This window comes from Triturus cristatus, chromosome 4_1, assembly GCF_964204655.1.
Source record: "Triturus cristatus chromosome 4_1, aTriCri1.1, whole genome shotgun sequence".
In the NCBI taxonomy this organism is placed as follows: Eukaryota; Metazoa; Chordata; class Amphibia; order Caudata; family Salamandridae; genus Triturus; species Triturus cristatus.
Window position 1 is genome coordinate 772808256 of NC_140585.1, and position 12890 is coordinate 772821145.

Here is a 12890-nt window from a genome sequence, read left to right on the forward strand (position 1 = left end):
CTGCCAAGAAGGAGAAGGGGAAGGGAAGTGGTAAACCCACCCCAGACGTTCCCATGGTCTGGGAGTAGGCTGACCTCGAGGCAGACCCTGGAACCTTCAGAGAGCAAGTGGCCGAACTAGGAGATTTGCATGAGCTGACCCATTGGCAGCAAGAATGCCCTTCCCACCAGGGTGAAATTCATCAAAAGGCAGCAGGAATGCCCTTCTCTTGGCAGATTCAGGGCAGGCAGCTGGTATGGATTCGGGATCACACTGTATCTACTGGGAGAATGGTCTCCTGTATGTGAGCCTACGATTGCTGAGGCTGGTGCTGCCCACTTGCAGGTGATACCCCAGAGTTTCAGAACCTTTCTACTGGGTCTGGCTCATGATGTGTCTTTGGCAGGACATTTGGGGCAGGATAAGACATTTGAAAGGCTTGTCACCCACTTCTTTTGGCCAAAAATTCAAAGGTACTCTGAAGCTCATTGCGGTCTTGGCAAACTTGCCATGCAAATGGCAACAGTGGAGGGAGATGTAAAGCTCCCCTCCAGCCTTTTCCTGTCATGAGCACCCCTTTCAAGCGGGTGGGTATCGACATTGTGGGGCATCTGAAACACAAGACAGCCATGTCCAACAAGTACATCCTGGTCCTTGTGGTCCATGTTACCCGGTACTCAGAGACTGTGCTTCTGAGGAAAGTGACGGTACCTGTGGTAGGGCAGGCACTGTTGGGGATTTTTTCCCACATGAGTTTCCCCAAAGAGGTGGTATCCGACCAGGGTACCAACTTCATGTTCCAAAACAAGACATTCATGTGGGAGGAGTGTGGGGTTAAGTACGAATTCACCACTCCTTACTACCCCCAAGGTAATGAGTTGCTTGAAAGTTCATTATTGGGGGTCTGTCAGACTCCATGAGGTATAAGTGAGATGTCCTCTTGCCATGCCGTTTCTCTGCTTACAGAGAGCTACTGCAGAAGGGGGTTGACCCCTGTGAGCTGCTGTGCGGACACCGTTTGAGGGGACCTCTTAGTTTGATGAAGAAAGGCTGGGAGAAAGGTCCCATGAAGCCCCACCATGATTTATTTAGTGACATGCTGGACTTCAGAATACCACACTGCCCATTTTAGGAAACTTGCTTAGGCAAACCTAGAAGGAAGCCAGGAGGACATGAAATGCTGGCATGACCAGAATACCACTCTGGTTAAGTTTCAGTCTGGCCAGAAAGTGTGGGTCATGGCCCCATAGGAGCCATGTGCTGTACAGGAAAATTGGTCTGAGATCTTTGAGGTGAAGGAACGCAAGAGTGATGTCCCCTACCCGGTGGACATGCAAACTCCAATGCTCCCTTGCAGGGTCCTACATGTTAACTGCCTCAAACTGCACTTTGAGAGGTCCAAATTGACAATTCTCCTGGCAAAAAATGATGGGGTGGATCAGGAGAGTAAGCCTCCGCCTGACTTCCTTTCTGCCAAAGAGCAGGATGGGTCCATGGAGGGTTTGAACATCGCCCCCCAAACTGACCCTGGAACAGCAGAGGGAATGTCACCAGTGGCTGGGACGTTTACCTCTCTGTTTTCCATGACCCCAGGAGTCACCCATTGGTGTACCCATGAGGTAGATACTGGGGATAGTCCATATGTGAAGCACAAGGGATACAGGTTTCTGACAAGGTCAAAGCCAGCATAAAGACGGAGGTGATAAAGCCCTCCAACAGTCCTTGGGCAAGGTTCTTGGTCCAAAGTCTGCTGTACCCAGTGCCACATCTGAACTGAGGTTCTACATGGACTACCATGGGCTCAATGCCATCACCAGGACTGGCACTCACCTCATTCCCAGAGCTGATGAGCTCGTTGATCGTCTGGGAGCTGCCAAGTATTTTAGTACATTTGACTTAACGTCTGGGTACTGGCAAATTGCCTTGACCGATGGGTCCAAAGAGAGGCCAGCATTCTCAATGCCGTAGTTGCGCTTCCAGTTCTTTGTCATGCCCTTTGGGTTGGAGAACGCTCCTGCCACTTTCTAAAGGTTGGTCAACCAGCTCTTGGCTGGACTGGAGGATTTTAGGGCTGCCTACCTGACATTGAAGTGTTCAGCTTCAGCAGGGAGGACCACTTGCACCACCTCTGGGAAGTGTTGTAGGCCATACAACAGGCAGGCTTCACTATCAATGTCAGTAATTGCCAGATAGGACAGGAGTCTGTGGTGTACTTAGGAAACCAGGTTGGAAGCAGCCAAGTGGCACCCCATTAACCAAAGATTGACACCATTTGGGCATAGCAGCCTCCCGAAACCCAGACAGAGGTGTGAGCCTTTTTAGTTTTCATCGGTTATTACAGGAGATCTGTCAAGGGTGATGGCACCATTGTTGCTACCTTGACCCAGCTGACTTGCCAGACTGCTTTTAATGTCCTGAAGGCAGCCATGTGCATGGTGCCCGTGCTCATAGCACCCAACTTCTCCAAAGAATTTGTTGTGCAGACAGATGCTTCAGAGCATGGTGTGGGGGAGGAAATCTCACAGCTGAATGAAGAGGGCCTGGACCAACCTGTAGCCTTCATTAGCAGGAGGTTACTTCCCAGTGAACAGAGGTAGAGCACAATTGAAATGAGAGCTTTTGCTGTGGTATGGCCACTGAATAAGCTACTGCCCTACTTGTTTGTGACTCATTTCTGGGTTCAGACAAACCGAAGGCCCCTCAGATGGTTGATGCAGATGAGTAATGAGACCTGAAAGCTGTTGATATGGGTCATCTCCCTACAGGGAATGGAGTTTATGGTGGACACTGCCCTGGTACAGAGCATGCTAATGCTGATGGTCTGTCCAAAGTCTTCTGCCTTACTGATGAGAAATCCCAGGAGGTTGGGTAGTTCTCCCTACTTTCAGCTGGAGGACACACATGTTAAACCTGACATCCTCAGCGTGGTGTCCCCTGTCTTATTGCCTCCACCTCCTGTTTTTGTGACTGCATGCTAGACTTCGTTTTTACTGGTTTTTTTTACTCTGGGCACTTTACCACTTCTTTTCAGTGCTAAAGTGCAAGTGCTCCCTGTGTACTATGTACAGTGTTTTTGTTAGGTCTGTTGGGGAAGCTGCTCAGTTCCTGCTTGAGCTCTCTATTTTCCTTTAATATTACACTAGTAGCATCTGGGTTTGGCACTGCATTCATAGAGTGGCTTGAGACCAGTGGAAGACATTAGTGTGTACTAAATTCTCTATTGTGACTATGATTTCCTATATATTGGTATCCAAGATTGGCATATTTGATTTACTGGTATGTCTCTAATAAAGTGCACTGTGTGTGCCCAGGGCCTGTAAATCAAATGCTACTAGTGGGCCTGCAGCACTGATTGTGCCACTCACATCAGTAGCCCTACAAACAGTGTCTGCATGTGCAGTTTTAAACTGCCATGCCGACCTGGCAAGTGCACTGACTTGCCAGATCTAAACCTTCTCTTTTATTACATGTAAGGCACCCTTAAGGTAAGCCCAAGGCATCCCCATGTTCAGGGTGCAGTGCACGTAAACGTTAGGACATGTACTAGTGTGTTTTACATGTCCTGATAGTGAAATACTGCCAATTTTATTTTTCACTATTGCAAGGACTATCTCTCCTGTAGGTTATCATTGGAGCTGCCATGTAACATCCTACAAGTGTACCTTTCAACTAGGAAGAGATATCAATTTGAGGTTTGGGCTAGCTGAACTCAGAATTTTAAATTACATATTTTACTGAAGTTGCTTTTTGAAATTGAGTGTTTGAAAGTACCACTTTTAGAAAGTTGTCATTTTCTTTCTTTACCATCCTGTGCCTCTGCCTGACTGTGAAATCCATGTCTGGTTTAGAATGACAGTTGGGCTGTTTATGCATTCACTCTAGACAGTCACACAAAGGGAGCTGAATTGTGCCCTGCATATCAAGATTGCCCATCACCAGGCTGATGGGCCTTCCAGCGGTAGAGTGGTAGGAGGACCTGAATAGGGCTGTGCCTGTCCTCTCAAAATGCTGTCTCCACCCCCCAGGGCAAAACACGATCTATGGGCTACAAAGACTATCCTTTGAAATATGCTTATGTCAAACGCAGAAAGTAGCCCCACATTTTTCGAACACTTTTGGATCAAGAGGAGACTGTCACAAGGAAGAGCAGGAGAGGTGACAGAAGGAGTACTGCCTCTTTGCTGTGCTGCTTTGCTGGGTTGGCCTGCAGTTGCTCCTTCTGTCTTGGAGAGGAAAAGGATTGGACTTTGCTTTGGATCCTGCTTGAAAAGATTCTCCAAAGGCTTTTGTGTGCTTGTCTCTTGTTAAGAAGTCTCAAATCCATCGTTTTTTTGCTCGCCATGTCATTCCAGTCTGTACCCAGCCATATGCAGATCAGTCTTGACCCTGTGCCTCATGGGAACAGTTCAGCCCGAACTGCCAAGCCAGGTCCTCCCTGGACTGCAAACAAGCATCCTAGGACCGGTTTCAGGGTTTCACCCCTCTTCAGCCAGGATAGCTTGATTCCAGTGGCATGGAGAGCACGGGACTCACGTCTGAGCATACCCGTCCCACTTGGAGTGACAAATGCAAAAACAACAATTGATGGACAGAATGCAGAACAATGTCATACATTCACCCCAGTACAGAGCTCTGGGCCTAAATCCATCGTTTTTTTGCTCACCATGTCATTCCAGTTTGAACTCAGCCATATGCAAATCAGTCTTGACCCTGTGCCTCATGGGAACAGTCCAGCTCGAACTGCCAAGCCAGGTCCTCCCTGGAGTGGAAACAAGCATCCTAAGACCGGTTTCGGGGTTTCACCCCTCTTCAGCCAGCATAGCTTGATTCGAGTGGCATGGAGAGCACGGGAATCACGTCTGAGCATACCCATCCCACTCGGGGTGACAAATGCAAAAACAACAATTGATGGACAGAATGCAGAACAATGTCATACATTCACCCCAGTACAGAGATCTGGGCCTAAATCTATTGTTTTTTTGCTCACCATGTCATTCCAGTTTGAACCCAGCCATATGCAAATCAGTCTTGACCCTGTGCCTCATGGGAACAGTCCAGCCCGAACTGCCAAGCCAGGTCTTCCCTGGACTGGAAACAAGCATCCTAGGACCGTTTTCGGGGTTTCACCCCTCTTCAGCCAGGATAGCTTGATTCCAGTGGCATGGAGAGCACGGGACTAACGTCTGAGCATATCCGTCCCACTCGGGTGACAAATGCAAAAACAACAATTGATTGACAGAATGCAGAACAATGTCATACATTCACCCCAGTGCAGAGATCTGGGCCTAAATCCATCGTTATTTTGCTCACCATGTCATTCCAGTTTGAACCCAGGCATATGCAAATCAGTCTTGACCCTGTGCTTCATGGGAACAGTCCAGCCCGAACTGCCAAGCCAGGTCCTCCCTGGACTGGAAACAAGCATCCCAGGACCGGTTTTGGGGTTTCACCCCTCTTCAGCCAGGATAGCTTGATTCCAGTGGCATGGAGAGCACGGGACTCACGTCTGAGCATACCTGTCCCACTCGGGGTGACAAATGCAAAAACAACAGTTGATGGACAGGATGCAGAACAATGTCATACATTCACCCCAGTACAGAGATTTGGGCCTAAATCCATCGTTTTTTTGCTCACCATGTCATTCCAGTTTGAATCCAGCCATCAGGGTCAGACTGATTTGCATATGGCCATGTGTGAACTGTGGTGGTGGAGTGAGCTAAAGAATGATGATGGATTAAACCCAGATCAGTTGACTGGGGGTGAGTGTTTGATTAGCTCAAACACTCCGTCCATCATCCCCTTTGGTATCGCTTTGTTCGCCCTAAGTTGGCAGGGTATGCCCAGACGTGGATCCCTTGCTCACCTTGCCACTGGAATCAAGATAGCCTGGCTGATGAGGGTTATGAACCCGAAACCGGTTCCAGGATGCTAGTTTCCGGTCCAGGGATGACATGGCTTGGCAGTTTGGGCTGGACTGTTCCCATGAGGCACAGGATCAGACTGATTTGCATATGGCCATGTCTGAACTGGGGTGATGGAGTGAGCTAAAGAATGATGATGGATTAAACCCAGATCAGTTGACTGGGGGTGAGTGTTTGATTAGCTCAAACACTCCGTCCATCATCCCATTTGGTATCGCTTTAAACTGTCAAAATGTCATCCCTATGGGTAAATGGCTATGCTAAGAAGTGCACCTATATAGTTTACCTCTGCCTTTTGCCTGCTGTACTTCCACAATTAACAAGACTACACTGCAGCTATAGTCAGTATGTTTTTCTTAGGGGAAAGGGTAATTCCAAGAAATGCACCTGTATATTTTACCTCTGCCTTTTGTACCTCCATCATTGACTACATTGTAGTTATGATCAGTATGTGATGTGTTGTAAAATGTCATCCCAATCTGATTTTGTTATGCCAAGAAATGCATATGTTAAAAGGATAAAATGCAGATTTCGACATCTAATGTACTGTTTCCTTGGACAGCATGTCTCATTTTGTCTTTACCGGTTGGATTTAAATGCTTTGGAATCTTCAAGTTTTTCATGTCAATTCCATTCTGACCTTGACATTTCAGTTTCTTTCATAAGCTGACCTTTACTGTGCTCCCTTGATTTTGTTTCTCTTTACCAATAGAGGTGACTTTCCCCTCGGGCCTCCCTTTCCTTTCCTATCTGAGCGACACGTCATTGTGCATTGTAAAGGTGCACAATTACGTATTTTTGATTTATGCACCACCACAGTCAGCCAGTTCTTTCTGACTTTGTTTGAGAGAGGATGCACTCGCTGTAGCAGCTGCAGGTGAGCAATGCTGCCTTTATCTCCTTTCAGGAGCCTGAATATTGAACTCTGCTTGTCATCTAAGTAGTGGTGTCTTTGGTAGCTCGAACCTCACAACTAGCAGCACAATGTGAAATTAGTTTTTTGCATATGGTATGCAGTTATCCAGGGAGAAATGCGCCAGTTTCAAACCTCTCTATTTGTAGTTTGAGCAATGTTGCCTTTTACAATTCTAGTCTTCACAATGAACAGGATCTTTTGCGATTAGTTTTGCTCCTTTTTATACTTTAGTAATGATACGGTCAAAGGATGAATCCTTGTTCTGTGATAAATTTCAAATCTCTCTGTTAACAGTCTGAGCAATGCTGCATTTTAAAATTTGCGTCATTGTAATTAACAGTATCATGTGAGATTAGTTTTGCTCCTTTTTATACTTTAGTAATGGACCGATCTAAGGGTGAATCCTTTTCATGTGATTCAAACTCCAATTGTAGATCTTTTCCTAGCCATGGCCAGTTGAGTGGAAATGAGATGAGCTTGGCAAGAAACTTCAACCTTTAATTCTACATTCTTGTCAACATGCAGCAATTACAGTGCTCCCGTGTTCGTGATTCTTTAGGCTGGACCACGCGGTTAAGCGGAATTTGAAGGCTTGTGTTCTCCCCATTATGGTCACTGTTACGACCATATATCAAAGTGGAGATTATTGATCCATCAAAGTGGAGCCTTTGGGCCCTGCTGCTTGATGGAATTATCCAGGTGTATTTTCTCAGTTGGATGACTTTGGCATCCAGGCATGGGCAGTTTGATTTTGTTATCTGTTTTTAACCAGCTATAGGGTTTTTATTTAACACAATACTTTACAATACTCTAAGAGATGATACCTGCTCCCTCTTTTCCTCCCCAGGTGTCTGGACGATACGTCGACGCTCTTGCATTAAGCCTGGATCGTTAGGATATTTGTGCAGATTGGCAATAGTAACGTAACAACTGGTCCTCTTCTACATGCGATATATGTTATTAGAGTTTATATACAGAACAGGCTCCCATGTACAGTAATATGATTTGTGAAAAGGTCTAACCCCCCCTTTCCGTTTTCCTTTTCTACTCCTTATCCACACAAGCAGCTTCTCTCAGCACTCATCTTTATCATTTTATCCATTTGTTGAGCTAAGAGTTTTCGATATAATGTGTAAGTTAGAATGTTTTTTGAGACTGACTTATATGTAACTAAACTTTCAGAAATGCAAATATGTGTATGCCTCTTTGGTTTTTGAAATTTTGTCTGCTGCCCTAACCACATAACTGTGGATTGAATCTACACAAAACTGTTTTTCTTCTTTTCCATATAGTGGTAGGAGATCTTTTGATATATTCAGAACTCCTATGCCTCTTGTTGCTTTTTCCAAACGGACCATTGTTTGTCTGTATCATACGTTACCCAGGTCCTTAAGGTTAATATAAGTTACCCCGTTGTTTTGTGACAACTAAAAAATAAATTACACATGGGGGATAAATATGCCTGCTGTTGTTATAGCATCAACTATCTTGCAGGGCATGAAAATTGTTGTAAGTAGTTCAGTTTCTTCCACTTACTAATACGGTGCTTAATTTGAGAAGGTGGTTTTCAGTGCTCAGTACCGGCACTTAATTGTTGACAGCAGCACTTATGACCAATGTTCCCTCTAATGTTTTTGCTCTGTGTACAGCAGTGGGAGGTCTCTGTGCACAGCACCCAAGGCTGTGTGCGCCGAGAAACCAACCATGCATGCAACACGTACCCGGGATTCCAATTTAGGCCAATCAGGCATCTGCTCACGTGTTTCTTTGCAAGCATTTGTTACACCAAACAGGTTTATAAACCTGCATTGCATGTTACACCTTCTGTAATTGAGCTTTTCACTGGCATTCATACTACATGAGTGGTAGAGGTGGATGAGCTAGGAAATTCATAAGGGAAGATTATGCCAGATCAGATCCTTCAGGAGATCCTTCATGAAATGATATAACAAGTGGCATGCATCTTTGAAGTTAAAAATATGTTATTTTGATTTACAATAGATGATAGCACTACAAAATGACGATGACTGACTTTGACACCATAACAAATGACACCTAACTGTGACAATACACTGAGGATGTAGCAACAGATTGTAACACCAATAGTCGGACTTCAGACTAAAACATCACTCTAGAAACCTGAGAGACTGAAATCACAACAAGTTCCTGAGATCATGTCATAATAATAGAGTAGGTGGTGTTCCACATATGTACTTATCCATCAGAATGTAGAAGGACTGTTTGGACCTGTCTCTTTGACCCCTCTTGAATGAGTGCAGGAGTTGAGAAGATGTGCACACACTTTGATGGTGGCCCTTTGAGGAGGCTACGGACAACATGCGAGTGCCACTACCTGCCGTGTCAGTTCAGAGAAAGTCCTAACAGTATTGCACACATACAGCAATGCTTTAAATTAAGTGATGATGATGAGGGAGTTCTAAAAGGGCCATTGCCAAAGAAGTGTAATGAAGCATCCTTTCCAAGAGGTATGACTGACCAATGCTTTTTTCGTTTGCTTTATGGTTTACATCCTGTTTTGGTGTATTTCATTTTGTTTAATAAAAGTGAGACTAACAAAGTCAGACTAGTGTTGTAGTCCTTTTTTGTATTGTTAGAAATGGGGGTCTGTAGTTGGCAATGGCTGGCCACTGTCCAAGTAGGGACCCTTCTTCCTATGTCAGAGTAAGCGGGTTACACACTTTGATAACCCCTGCTCAACCCTGTGGTAACGTAGCACGAGCAGCTAGGCTTATCTCAGAGGCAGTGTGTGAAGCATTTATGACCATACACAGTAACCCAGTGAAGAACACTACAAAGGGACACCACACAAGTAGTTATAAAAAATAAGTATCTTTATATATAGACTTAACACAAGACCAATAACAGTAAAAAGCAACAATACTAGAAAATAGGGTTACTCTTGAAATGCTGCAAAAATAGTTCAAAGTGTGCAAAGAGGAGTTCTGTTCAAGGTAGTGGTCTCTGCGACCCTTTTACTCACAAAATACCTGGATTCTGTAGCAAAGCAACCTAAATGTCGCTAAGGAGTTGTAGCGATGATTTTCCTCACAAGTGATCAGAGATGCGTTGAATCCTTGCTGCAGGGAGGATGATGCGCGGATTTGTGTGCAGTACAAAGCGACAAACTTCTCCACGCTAAGCCGGCGATGCGTTAAAATCCTTGCCACGAGGGAGGATGATGCGCCGAGCCTGTTGTGTGTGTGATCTTGTTGCGATGAAAAGAAATGGAGCCTCGCGAGGGAGCGACGATCCTGATGCGATGCGATAAAAATGGCGGACGCTCGGCGTCCGCGCTGCGATGTCGTGAAGCGATGAACTTGATGCGATGATCTTTGGTTAGCGAGCACTTAGAGGCCCGCAAACATGCGATGCGATAATCTTCAGGTTAGCGAGCATTTGGCAGCCCGCAAATGTGTGATGCGATGATCTCCGATAGTGAGCACTCTGCGGCAGCAGAGGGATGATTTTCCTTACGCCCTTCAGCTGCGGCGGCTCGCAAACGGGCGCTAGCGACGATTTTCAGCACTCTCTTCTCTGTAGTAGAACTAGAGGCCCTGGAACTCACAGGAGCCTCACCTGCAGATAGGAATCCTCGCTGGGAAGAATCAGGAGGCTGGTGGTGGAGTCTGATGTGCCTGAGACTCCTGCAGGAGGCTAGCTCTCTGCTAGCCCTTGGGTGATTGCTGTAGCAAGATAAAATAAAAGTTCCTTCCAAGTCCTTTCCCTCTTCTTCCAAGTCCAGTAGTAACCACTGCAGGCCAGTCCAAGAAGCAGCACACAAGCACAAGGACAGTCCTCTCCTGCAGATTCCTTCAGTTACACGGACAGAGGTTCTTCTTGTTGTCCAGTAGCAATACAATTTGTAGAGGTTTCAGCACAGATATTTATACCCCAAAAGTCTTTGTTCTCAGAAGCTACAAGTCACTGAACCCAGCCAGAACCAGTTCTGCCCAGTCCTGGAGCACTTTGTTTACCAGACTGCATCCTTCCTTTCAGAGTGCAGGGCAGGGACATCAGACGCACCACAGGAGGTGGAGCCAGCATTGTGGAGGGAAGGCACATTCCTATTCTGGTCACAGGTGCAACTCCTCCCACCCATCTAGATGTAGATCTCTCTATTCACCACTGGGACACCTCACCCTGTCTCCTGGAATTCCCCAGCCCTGTCACTCCAGAACCAGACCGCCAATAAACCTAACAGCAGAGCACACTGGAAGGCTTAGGCAAGAAAATACCTACTTTCTAAAAGTGGTATTTTCAAACACAGAATATAAAAATAAACTGCACTGAAAGATGTATTTTAATATTCTGAGCTCAGGCATACTAAATTTGTTTTTCTACCATGTTCTTTGGGTCAGTTAGGACTATAGAGTGTAATAGTCAAACTGCCCATTCTGGCCTATGGAGAACAGGTAGCTTTACAGTAGTGAAAAACTAAGTTGGGTGCAACTCACTACCAGGACATGCTACACACATCAGGGCATGTCGTACCTTACACATACAAAGCACCCTACCATAGGGGTGGCTTACATGATACCAAGGGAAGGTTCAGGGGCTAGGAAGTGGGTGCACTTCACAGCCAAGATGGCAGTTCTGGACCGCACACAGACACTGCAGTGGCAGGTCTAAGGTACAATTTACAAGCTGCTTCTGTGGGTGGCGCAAACCAGCGCTGCAGGCCCACCAGCAGCATTTGGTCTACCAGCCCTGGGCACACACCGGCCATGCTACTAGGGACTAATAGGTAAACCAAATAAGCCAATCATGGATATACCAATTCACATATCATATTTACACAGGGAGAGCATATGCACTTTAGCACTGATCAGCAGTGGTAAAGTGCCCAGAGTCATAAAGCCAACAAACACAGGTTAGAACAAATCCAGGAGGAAGGCAAAAAGCTTAGGGATGACCTTGCAAAAAGGGCCATGTCCAACATGTATTAATTAAATGTTTCCTTCAATCATATATTATAAAATGTGACCGATCAAATGATTGTTTTTTATGAATGAATTGAAAGTAGGTAATGCTTTGCACAATTTTCTACCATGAGAACAAAATACAGAGACCAAAAACTCATCAACTAGTAGTTTATTACATTTGAAAGAGATTGGTCTGTCTATTTATTTTTTCAAACATAACAAACCATACATAACACAAATACTTAGTACTAACAAAACAGAAGCTCTATGGGGCTCAAAACTGGACTGTATTTTGCAACAATGCAAATAAAGCATGGCTGTCATGAAAAGGAATGAATTGCTTTATAGTAGCCCATCCCTAAACCCTAATATGAGCACTACCTCTATATACCACTGATGTCAGAAATGAGGTTACTGATTGACTGGGGTGGGCGCCCTGGAGAAGCAATCAAACCCCAATTTGACCTTTGCTTATCCACTGGTTACTTGGCACACAGAGCAGTCAGGCTTAACCTGAAGGCAATATGTAAAGTATTTGTGCAACACTTTAAACAGGTAAACACTGAAAACAAAATGATCCAACACCAGGGTCAGAAATATAAACAAATTTTTAATAAATAAAACCAAAATAACAAAAATCCAATCAGTAAACCCTAAGATATTGAGCTTTAATATTTTAGATTGACATAGTCCCAAAAAGCACAAAGCTCCAACAAGGGACATCTGGTTGCGCCAAACCTTGACAAAGCCACATACTCAGGCCAACCATTATGGAGTTTGGGCCAGCTACAGGGACCTAGTTAGGCCTGCTGAACATATTACATTAAATCCTGCTTGCAGAGCATTGTGTGGGTCTGGATCAAAGAAGTGAGCACAGCCGAAGAAAAGTGGTGGTTCCTAGATGTGGCGCGGCTGCAGTGCAAAGTCCTGTTGTGCCATTGTCGACTATACCATCTACAGGGCTTGCGATTTGAAGTCTGGGTTTTGGGATATGGGGCCCCAACTAACAATGTGTCAGTTATGGTGAGCTGCTAGACTTTGATGCAGAGGCTGGCATCATCGATGAGGAAGCTGCTAACAATAGATGTGAAGACCTGGGCTGGAGATGCCCCATGATGATGCATTAGTTAC